Source organism: Coturnix japonica, chromosome 8 (assembly GCF_001577835.2).
Source record: "Coturnix japonica isolate 7356 chromosome 8, Coturnix japonica 2.1, whole genome shotgun sequence".
Taxonomy (NCBI): Eukaryota; Metazoa; Chordata; class Aves; order Galliformes; family Phasianidae; genus Coturnix; species Coturnix japonica.
Window position 1 is genome coordinate 24,007,813 of NC_029523.1, and position 11,550 is coordinate 24,019,362.

The 11,550-nt window shown below is 46.4% G+C and overlaps 1 long non-coding RNA gene across 1 annotated transcript in view; it reads right to left on the minus strand.

Annotated features, from left to right (window-relative positions):
* Positions 1–11,550, minus strand: part of LOC107317780 — a 54,243-nt gene that overhangs the window by 2,709 nt on the left and 39,984 nt on the right. The window contains exons 16-20 of the long non-coding RNA XR_004308208.1: positions 8,424–8,600; positions 8,232–8,334; positions 6,680–7,067; positions 5,800–5,883; positions 2,238–2,379 (exon numbers count right to left, since the gene is read on the minus strand). This is a non-coding gene — a long non-coding RNA (uncharacterized LOC107317780). The remainder of the gene's footprint in view (positions 1–2,237; positions 2,380–5,799; positions 5,884–6,679; positions 7,068–8,231; positions 8,335–8,423; positions 8,601–11,550) is intronic.

The window sequence follows — 11,550 nt, forward strand, 5'->3', positions numbered from 1 at the left end:
AGTTAACAACAACATATAAACATCATTGGAAAAAGAAAATACTGCCTTTATATTCACCTTTTTTTGCAGGTATTAAGGAATCTCCAGCCAGCCGTAGCTATTGGATATATATAAGTCCGTGTTCATTTGGCAGGGTGAAACCACCATGGGTAAGAAAGGACAAAAGCTTCTGGAAGGGCTCTGACACCCCCCTCTTTCCCACTCCCAGCACACAGCTGTGCCAAAACCTTATGGTTTCTTTTAGGCCCACATAATTAAATGAGTGATGAGGAATTTCTCACCAATATAAAACTGAATTATTTGCAGCTTAAAATAGAACAGTGCCTTTGTTAGGTTTTTTGTTTTCGTTTTTTTTGGAAGCAGCATGGCCAGGTTGTCAGCTGGTGTCAATCAGCCTGTTCTGGGATACAAGGTTTTGCTCCCTGGGGAGGATACAAGAACACTGGGACAAGTGTGGTCCAACCACAGCAGGCCTGGGATTGGGAAGGGTTCTTTATGGTGACCAGAGGAGAAGTAGTTTCTGAATTGTATTTTACTTTAGATGAATTCTTCTGCTCTGACAGGAATCCTCACCCAGGGCATGGGGTGACTGCAGGGAAGCCCACGCAGATTCTCTCCCAGGGCAACAGACAGCCTGGGCTTCATGCTTGCCAAATGTTGAAAGCAGCAGCTCGATTTACGAGCCCTGGGAGCACACTGCGCTCCAGCTGATGAGCTGCATGGCAGAGGAGCCAGGGTTAGCTGAAACACTGAGAGAAAGCAGAGGCACCAATGGGGGCCAGGAGGGCCAGCTGGGCTCAGAGGTGTACAGACCAACTGTATCCAACAGTACCAACTACAGAATAGGGAAAAATAAATTTAAAAGTAAAAACAACAACATGGAACCAAGTGGGGACTGGGGGATTTTTCCCTTCATCTCCTCACTTTTCAGCAGTGAGAAACATTGCTCACTCTGCACTGTCTGAGGCTGGCAGAGCTTGCAGCAGGAACAACCCCTGCATGAGCAGGGTGCAAACAAAGGTGTGCAAGTAGGGAGGCTGGGGGGCAAGAAAGCCCCCAAGGTGAATAAGGGAGGTGAATAAATAAAGTACAGCAGCCGTAGAGAAATCCTGGAGGAGATGAGGAAAAGAAGAACTTGTCCACAGGGTGTCACTCTTGACCCACACTTGGGTCACACAGACTGGAGATTTCGGTCCCCCAAATGAACCTCCAAGGCAGCAGAAACCTTCAAAACCGAGAGCAGCACTACCAGGCGAGCAGCTTGTACCCCCACCTGCCCTCCTGCCCCACTCTGCACCTCGCCTCGGCCACTCTCAAGGACAGGATTTGTTTGGGGATACTCCTGTATGGAGCTGGTAGGAAACCTCTGCAACCAAACTCTTTTTCACCCTTCTGCCCCACATCTACCACTCCACCTTGGCCTATTTTAGTATATTTTGAATTTCCTCGTCTTCCTATACCATCAGTCTACCTTTTCACCTTAGGAAACCTCCTGGTTCTCATGCCCTGTATCCTGGAAGATGCAACAGTACTGCTTCATGGCAAGTCCTGAAACAGCTTAATTTAAGTGCTGATAAGCTTTAGATCGTTACTGCTTATTGGAAACAGGTTCTTCAGATTGGTTGAATGGGTTTTTTCGTTAAGGAGAAACCCTATTAATTATCACCTTACTTTTTTTTATTGAGCTGCAGGCTATTGCGGGCAGGAGGGCAGAGCAGGGGCTGAGCCAGCTCAGGGAAGCCTGAAAACAGAGAGCCCTGATCTGCTGCTGAGCTGATGGGTGCCAGCTGAAGGGGCAGTGAACACACCAGGTTCTCTGTGACCAGGCAGGGGGATGGAGTCAGTCACCGGGATCAAAGGGGGGACATGGATGCTGGGGTCAGCAGCACAGCAGCCACAGCACAGGCTGCAACTTTTACAAAGCATCAGCAGAGCATGAATTATGGCGTGACCTCCTGGCAAGTTTCCTGGAGCAGAGGACACACCAGCAAGAATGTGATCTCCTCTTCCAGGGCTGGTTGGGACAGGATTTGTGTGCAGTGTGTACAGCACATAATTCATCAGACATTTACATAGCATGAGCTCAGCACTGCAGCACTCTCAGGCAGTCTGAAATATTCTGCTGGGGGCTTGCACCACACAAGACAGATACACCCCAAAAGGGATGCTGTCCCCTCTTACGACTCCACTCTGCTTGGAGGAGGTGCTCCCGAAAGCTCTACATCCATTAATCTCACCTGTCTGCAGCTCCCTCGTTCCTGCTGTGAGCTCACTGTCTTGCCCCAGGACAGTGTTTTTAGGTGTGCTTGGTATAATTTGCATGATTTTCTTTCAGGCCATCTTCCTTAATGTGGCTGTCCCGAGTTTTTATGGAAACACCTGCAATATGTAAACGCAAAAGTATAAATCTCCGTAATGTGAAAAAAAGCAGCTTCGTGAAGCCGTAAAAGAATGCAGCCATGTGACTGCAAAACTTCATTTACAAGTATCTAAATATAGATCATAGCAAGCAGCAAACCCAGACTTCAATTTTAAAAGCGAGGGCACAGGGGAGAGTGCAGAGTCAGCACTTCTTATTTAAGAAGTTCTTCTCGTACTAATTCATTTACAGAGGCATCTTCTTTTGACACAGCAAATTTGCATTACTGAATCCTGATCACAGAGACATAAAGATTTTTATGGGAGTCGGAAATAGCCTCCATGCAGGCACTGCTGCACCACTGCCGACCTCTGCGCCCAGACAAGGGCACGCTGCACTTTGCACCAAGGGAGCTGTGCAAGCTTTGCTCCTCCACGTGCTGGAATTTCCCTCCAGGGAGAGGTTCTGCTGGGCAAGAACACCCTCTGCTCTGAGGGACCTGCTGGAAGAAGCACTGAATGCTCTCTGCAGTGGGCAATGCTGGATATTGAAAGGAACCAGAGAGATTTGCTGTAATTACCAATGGACAGAAATGCTTTTGAGCCTCTGGAATATTTCCCCAGACAATCTGACCTGCACAGAAGAGAAAACAAAGCACTCACTACAACAGCTTAGAGTGAATACAGATTCTGTGTGGAAGGCAAACATACTCAGCTGAGAACATCTCATCCCATTTCGATTCCCTGATTCCAGTTTGTCCAAACTGCTTTCCAGCATCAGAATCTGCCCATGGTCACGGGCACTGCAGGACAGGTGGCTGTGGCACCATGGGCACACAGGCTGGCTGGCTGTATTCTACATTTCACCTGCCATCACCTTCATAGAATTATTATGGTTGGAAAGGACCGCTAACACGACCAGGTCCGACCACCAACCCAACCCTCTGTGCCCACTGACTGTGTCCCTCAGTGCCACATCCCCACAGGTGGTGAACACCTCCAGGGACGGTGACTCCACCACCTCCCTGGGCAGCCTGTGCCAGTGCCCGGCCACTCTTCACCTCCGCCTGTATGTCCACCATTTGAGATACTTAAGCATCCCACACACTATCGCATGTCAATCTATTGCCATTCTCTTGGCTGCTCTTAAATGTTGTACTAAACTTTTTCAGATCTTTCTTCTAGCCTCACAGTTTCCATAGAAATACATTTTAAAATTAGGAGAAGTCAACTGCCCCTTGAAAATCACTGAAAACACAGCAGGCACAGTGGCAGTGTCCTATCACACCCACCCTGATAAAGCAGTGGAGCAGTTCTTTGAGGACCAGCAACACTCTGGATTTGCACAGAAGCTGAGTTGAGTTGGAAGGGACCTTTAAAGGTCATCCAGTCCAACTCTACATCAGGCTCTGAGAGCCAAAACTCTGATAGCCTCAAAGTAGCCTTGTGTGTCTATGGGAACTGCCTCCTGCTCAGCTCACAGCCAAGACCTGGATCCAGCTGCAAAAAAAAGTGTTTGGCTAACAAACTCCACTGGACTACCAGAAATGTTTCAGCCACCTTAACATGGGGTAGGAAGACGCAGAGGCCAATAGAAGGGAGGATGCATGCCAAGAACTATCCAGAGCACCAAGGACCAAATGACAGGAGACAAAGCATCACTCCCTCCAACCAGAAGGATGAACAGAGGCTGTCACACCTCCATCACTAGGGGAAGATGTAGCTACTCATACCACAAAGCCAGGCTTCTCCCAGCCACCTAGCACACAATGGTGACATATAAATTGCATATATATATATATATATATCCAACAATGTCTCGTTAACTATAAAACAAGTAACAACATAATTATACTTACTCATACGTGAATTATACTTTGCTGCTGTTTCCACTGGACTCACTCTGTAATTACAATAACTAGGGAAAACCAACCCACCGTTTTTGCTATGAGCAATTAATGCAGGTTACTGACACGATCGTTATTCAGGGCCAATGCTAACATTGGCACCTAACCATATTATTCATCTCTCATTTGTGGCTCCCCAATAATGAAAGCTCTGCCTAACATTACACGTCCACAAGCACAAGAAACAAATTGCATCAAAACCCAACCATGCTACTGAAAGGAGAACCCATGGAGCAGATACCCACAGAACACTGTGATTTATTTCTCCCTATTTCTGATTATTGGCCACAGGGTAGAGCTGGCTCGCTCTTGCTCAGCAGGACAGGTCAAGGACGGGCACCTCTGGTGTACCAGGGGCTTCCTCTGCCCCTTGGATGTGGTTTCCTTATTGCTCCTCTCCAGCCACCATCTGAATTCACAGCTGCAACTATCTTGGATGCCACAAAAGCTAAAGTCCCCTGATGATAACTGAGTGCCTGCTAATGCTTCTTAAGCAGCAGGATTTCATCCATGGCATGTTTCCCTCTACACTGTAGACTCCAGCCTTAGTGCCTCTATATGTCATCTTTTCATCACTGTATCTTAAGCCACTGCCCAGACTGGGTGCCCCATCCAAATCCCACTTCACCCAACTCACTTTCATGGTAGAGAAACAGCTGCCTCTGTGGGGGACATCTCTTTCTCTTGGGACTCTCTGCACTGCTGATTTCTTCCATCTACGTAACATTTCCAACCCATCCATCTCTGACATACAAAAACCAAAAACTGAGTTTTTGCAACACCAGAAACTGGCAACTCGCTTGTCATTTGCTCCTCATTTGGGGCAAGGAAAAGCACAGGCAATAGCTCCTTAAAGTGCCACATTATTCGAGCTATTGCATGTAAAAATGCTCAGGCAATCATATGTAACTTGGTGCTATTTTCTCAAGGTAGCAGGGCAAAAAGTAGTTATAATGAATTTGTGAAATTTGAAATACATTGAAAACAAGGCTCAAAAGTACAGCAGTGGGGTCAGACCTTTCCACTCCTTTTCAGCACTTTTGGCAGAGGGATGTACATCTCCTCCCACCTGGGCAATCAAAGGACATTTGTAAGGCCAGGACAAAGCAGCAGGTGGGTATAAGTGCTGGAAAAGCAAGCTCCCCAGGGATCTGCTTTTCACGGAGAGGAGCCTTCCCACAGCCCAACCTGTGTACAGGAGCACAGGATGTATGAATCTGACTTCAGAGCTGTGTTCAGGATATATATGGCTTCTTAAAACGACAGCTCAAAGAGCCAGAATGAAACACAGCGATATTACTGTTGTACCAGAAGCCACCTGCACTAAGCTGCAGTCCTGCAAGTGAACCTGAGCTAGCTGAAACTTCTTGGCCTTTCAAAACAAAGCCTCATTAGTCTAATTTAGACGCATCAGCCAGACATTTGGTCTTCTTATCATTAGGAGGTGTTAACGGTAGCCTGCAGGCATCTTTCACCCCAGCGTATTTCAGGTCCTACCTCGATGCCTGTACAAATGATAGCTCCACACTCTCACCTGTCTTTGCCAGCTGTCCCAACATTTTCATGGGCACAGGATGAAGTTTTGTGCAAATCAATCCTCTACCACTTTATTTCAAGTCTGGGGGAAAAAACCCAACAAAATATGTATCAGAACACAAAGGGATCTTCAGATTTAAAACAACACAGTTTTCACTGCACTGGAGGCAGCTCCTGGCTATTGCTGCCTCCTCCCATCCCCTGAGCCACCAGACAAAGGGCACCTGCCCCAAAGGTGCCCCACAGCCAGAGAGCTCACCAGGCCATCATTATGGGTTTTGCTCTACACCGTAATTTCCCATTCCTGATCCTTCAACGCCCAAATCTTCTCCTTACTTCCAGCATCCCCACATATTTCATCTTCTTTCCCCATCACATATTCATTGGACGCTGTACAAACAAGTGCAGATTTAAAGTGTCCCTGTAACATTTTACTTATTCTGTGACTTAATAATAAAAAGAGCGCAGAACAGAAAGGCTAGAGTTCAATTTCTGAGCTCTATTGCCATTTGCAAGCTGCACTCTCCCACAGCTCCTTGCATGAAATACAGCCACCCATTCAGCTTTATGCTAGCACTGGAGCAATAAAACTGTACTTTGCCAGAGGAATTTTAAATCGTTCGACACTGATGCAGAGATCTTTAAAAAACAAATTTAGAAGCATAAAAAGTGAGGATTGAAGGGAAACTTTTGGGCTTTACTAAGTGAGTCTGCAAATTCTCCATCCTTGCAGAGGAAATTTTCATCCACTTTCAGCGGAGAAATGGGATCCTGTTTTTGATGAAGATTTTTACTGAATTTGCCTAAAGGCCCCCAAAAATGCAAAACTGGGCAAATGAGATTAAAAAAAATAACAATAAAGAAGTAGAAATATTCACCATTTTGGTGCTTTTCTGCCCTCAGACTGCTCTACTCCCAACTATGCCCATGGGCAGAGAACTGCTGGCTCTGCTCTTCCACCAGCACCACTCACTGTAGTCCATGGACATCAGGATGTGGCTCACTGCTCCATGTAACACCTCCAGGTCTGGGTATCCCATTGTATGGAAGACGTCTGTTATTTGCAAGGTGTCATGATGCAATGCACAGGGCAGGGAGTGAGTGCCTTCTGTGTCCCATTGTGTGCCACTTGTCAGTCCTCCACTAAGTGCCTGTATTCTCTGTGCTCCCTTTGTTTGCCTTATTGCCTTGGATCAGTGCTCCCTGGAGAACAGCCCGCTCTCCTGCTATGCTGAGCACCTTGGAGGCCCAGCTGCACCTGCGTTTCTAGGAGCAAAATGAAGCAATTACAAATTGTTACTCTCATTTTTGGCAATTTCATGCAGAAGTTCTGTTTTGCTTCAAAGCTAAAGGTCAGTGATTAATTTAAAACTTAAGTTTTCCGCAAAATTATGGGCTGGGGAAACAATGCAGAGGCAGCAAGCCCAATTCTGCCCTCAGTTAAACCTTTGCAAACCTGAAGAAACTCACTCCATTTGCATGAAGTCTCTGCCCTCTAATTTCTTCTGGCTTTTTCCAGGGCTGTTGCAAGTGATGTGGCTTTAGGACAGGTAGCCATGGACTGAGTAGGTCTAGACAGCCCACGAGGGGCTGTAGCCACCCTGTGCAGTAGGACTGAATCCTCAGACAGACAGTTATCTCTGTAACCCACCTGGGCTGCTGACATACTGGAAGAGGAGACACTTGTGGCTGATGGATATGATCTTAACCTGCTCTGTAGTGCCATGTATGCATTGCCCTCCCACTCAGATGGGCTGAACTGAAAACCAGCACTCACAGCCCTGTAAGCATTTTTCTTGGAACACAGAGTTACCAAAATCCTTTCAATATAGGGATTTGTGATGCATCAGATCATGTGCTGATATAAACCACCCTCAGCAAAGGCGCTGTGGGCAGAACTACCTGAAAGAAACAGTGCAAGTTTTAGCAGAAGGCAGATTTTACATTATGGTCATCACTGTGTTTTTATTATTAATATGTCTTGAAAAATAAGATGTTTAGCTAAGCTTACTAATTCCTTGAAACTCAAATCATTTTAGCTGTCTAACCTTGTTCAGGATAATTATTTCTATCCATTATCCATCATGCTAAAAAATGACAGCTCTGGGACAAGGAGGCTTTTCAAGCAAATGTTTTAAGACAGTGTTTTAGGTTGCAGGCACTGGCAAATGTTAATTAAATTAGATAAACAATGACTCAGAGTGGCTGTGCTATACTGGAGAGAAAGATGGGAGGTAATGGGGGAAGGAATTTGGCAGCTCAAAGGTCGAAGCAGCTTTTTTGGAACCAAGAATCTGTCCCTTGAGCAAGCATCTTGCCTGAACTCAGCAGGATCAAAAGAACCGCTGCCCTTTTACTTTTACACCTTCAGACAGCATTTACGTGGGTTTGCTGAGTGTGTTCCTGCCAGTGCTGTATGGTGTGTGCTACCTGTCCAAGCGTCCTGTGGGGTGACCTGCCAGCCTGTGCCATTCAGCCACATTGTGGGATGAACTTCATCCTCCATCCAAGGGTCTGGTTTCTCAGCTAGGACCTGTGTGCAGCAACAACTGGAAAATCAAAGCACCAAAGGTGGAGATTTTCTTACCAGAGTCATTGCACTAAGGATCTCAAGTCAAATACCTGGTTTGGAGTTTTCCACGTGCTCAGAGAGGATGATCCTCACCTCTGCTGTGAAAACAGGTGACTGTTGATGAGAGGGAAGCTGGCATCCAAGGCTGAGCCTCTCTTAGGTCCTGCATGGTGAGGGGTTTGCTCTTGGGAGGATTTGTTTTGCCACTACACCCTTCTGGTGCCGCTCTATAGGGTTGGTATGAGGGGAAGAAAGTCACGCAGCACTTACAAAACACCATTTAAACTGCATTAAAAGAGTATATGTGTGAACTATAGAAGTTGATAAGTTTTGATATCTTGTAGCTCCCAACAGAGGCTCTCACATTTGTCCCAGAGGTCTGAGGGGCCCTTCCTGCTTCCTTTTCAGGTGCTGCCGGATCCTCTACATCACTCACCTGCTCAGGTACATCTGGTCCTGAAGGGAACAGCCAGTGCTGGTTCTTGCTGTGGCCAGAGAGCCAAGGCAGAGTAACAAGCCACCCGTGAGCAAGACAGCCAGCTACAGCCCTCCCAGCTGAAACCCAGAAGCTGCTCAGCTATTCCAGCCCCTGCACGTCTCAGGTCATGTTCCTTCAAGCATGCAGCTGACTTGTGCTTCTTTCTGAAAACAGCAGTACTGCGGTCCCACGCAGCACAAAGTCCCCTTGGAGGACCCACGCTGCCCTCACCCTCAGCATCACAGTGATTCAGCCAACGGTTGGGCTTTATGCTATGGGGATACAGCTCTGACCAAACTTTCTTCACCTGCTCTGATCATTTCAGCTCTTCTGGGACACACACCTTCATGCCACTGTCCAACTAATTAGTTGCTTCACTGGCTGCATTCTGCAATTCTTCAGTGATGGGTCCCCATCTGACATCTTATGACAACTGATTAGTAAAGTAGGCCACGAGTTTAAGAAATATGTAATTTGGGCACCACTTACTATTAACTATTTGCTTGCTCTTTTTTCTTGCCTTTTTTTTTTTTTTTTAAAGAGATTGTTTCTCTTGAAAGTGAGTATGAGAGGATGAGAAAAAGTTCGTGAATTGGCAGTTTTTCAAAGCAACATGCTGTAAATTTAATGCCTTGGATTAATAAAACACCCTGAAAAGGCAATAAGGGAATATTTGTCCTTACTGCAATGCCATATTTTACAGAAGTCGGGGTATCAAAGCAACATCCAGAATTGCTGGTGTATCCTGTATTTTGGGGCCAGAAACATAGGCAAGCTAATCAACTAGTTGGAACTGAGTCAAAACAAACTGTTTCCAGCCCAGGTCCCCCCTGCCCACAGAGCAGAAAAGAAACAATAAATAGAATTTGGGGATTTAAACATGACAAAAAGTCCCCTCCACTTTAAAAGGATATCAGCACACTACAGCACAACAGCGGTTAAATGTCGTAGAAGATTTGCCTGCACTTGGTCTGGGATTTGCTCTCGCTTGAGAGCTGGTCAAACCAATCTTTCCAAAACACTGACTTCTGAACTTTTGCCAGAGGTGCCTCTCTCCGGTGACCACGCAGGCGGATTTACCCGGTGACATGTTAAACCTGTCAGCTCAGAATAAGCAGAAAAGTGTGTACCCGTCATGGGGAGGGTGGTTAAAGGCACAGCGCTTCCTTTGCTGGGTGAGCTGGAGAGCCTCTGTGTGCACCAGGGGGATGGGGAATGTTTGGGAAGAGCAGTGGGACCCCACTGCCAGCAGGATGGGACACACTCTTTTGGGGTGGAAAGCTTCCTTCTTTTAAATCTGTCCTTCCTCAAAGACAGAGCTCTGCTCTCGCAATGTGATGCACAATCCAGCTTTGGGGAAGTGTGATGCAGCTCCTTGAGGTTCCCATGGGTTCTGTCTGTCACCAGAGAGCAGAGCTCAACGCTGCTCCTCTGCTCCCTGTGAGGATTGGCAGGCTGTGATTAAGAGCTATAGGGCTGCCATGAGGAGCTGTAGGGCCACCACTCAGCCTCTTTTCTCTGGGCTGAACAAATAGTCAAGGTGTGACACAGAAAGCCTAGCACAAATTGGACTCACACCAGACCCAGAGCTGAATCAGCTCTGCTGCCAAAAGCTTGAGGTCCTCTCCTGGAAATGGAGAGAAGGAAGATCCTTCGAGGTCTCACTGCATTTATATATCATTCCTTATACTGCACACTGACAGTCTCACCTGCAAGAGGCAACATGAGTCCAGAGCAAAGTCTGAGCCTGTATCTTTACCCTGGGGTATCAAATCAGCCAAGACACTCCTCCAGCTCTTTCAGTATTTACGTGCAAGCAAGTGTAAGTGTTCTCTGTGCTGGCAAAGCACAGAAAACATGCATCTCTATTTTTCAACTTACACAGTCATGCCAATACCAGGATGAGGTACCAATGCTGAGACAAGATAAGCTGAGACACACACAACAGGCAGGTGAAGCTGAACTCAACTGAGACAGATGTCAGTATGTGCAGGAGAGAATTAGGAAAGCTATATGGCTAAGGAACACAGTTGTGATTGAGGCCATATTTCAAAAACAGGTGAAGAATCCACAAGCACATTCAGCTCTCACATAGCAGTGATTAACACCTGCAGCCACCTCCAGTTGGCTGGAAGGCTGCATCCTGTGCTGGCAGATACTGACCTGGCCTTAAAGTCTTCACACTTTAGTCACTTGGTTGTTTTACAGCAAGCCAATATACCCGGGTATAAGGCCTTCAACGCTTTGGAAACTTCAAATAGCACAAGATGTTACAGAAAACCTCCTCAGTGAAATGCACTGCCACAAATACATCCCATCTATCCTCAGCTGTCTACAATAGCATTTGTGTAGACATGGTAGAAACTGGTTTAATCATAGATGACCGTGTGTGCTGTAAATAGAAGTCATCCCATCCAGTCAAGAGTGCTTGTAATTGCTTGATGAACACATAGCATTAAATTAAATACATGAGAAAAACTTCAGAAGACGACCCTCAGCACAGCTTCAGTTAGAATTCAGTTGTAGATACTCCTCTCATTGGAATTCATGGCTCATGCAGACCCCACCTTCACTCAAAGCATATGCAAGTAAGCAAATAAAAGTTGTGAGCTCCTGCAAGAGAGTCAGCGAACAGCATACGAAGAGTATTCCCAAGTGATCTGTTCTTTGTGTCTCCCATTTATAGCCAGAGTTAACAG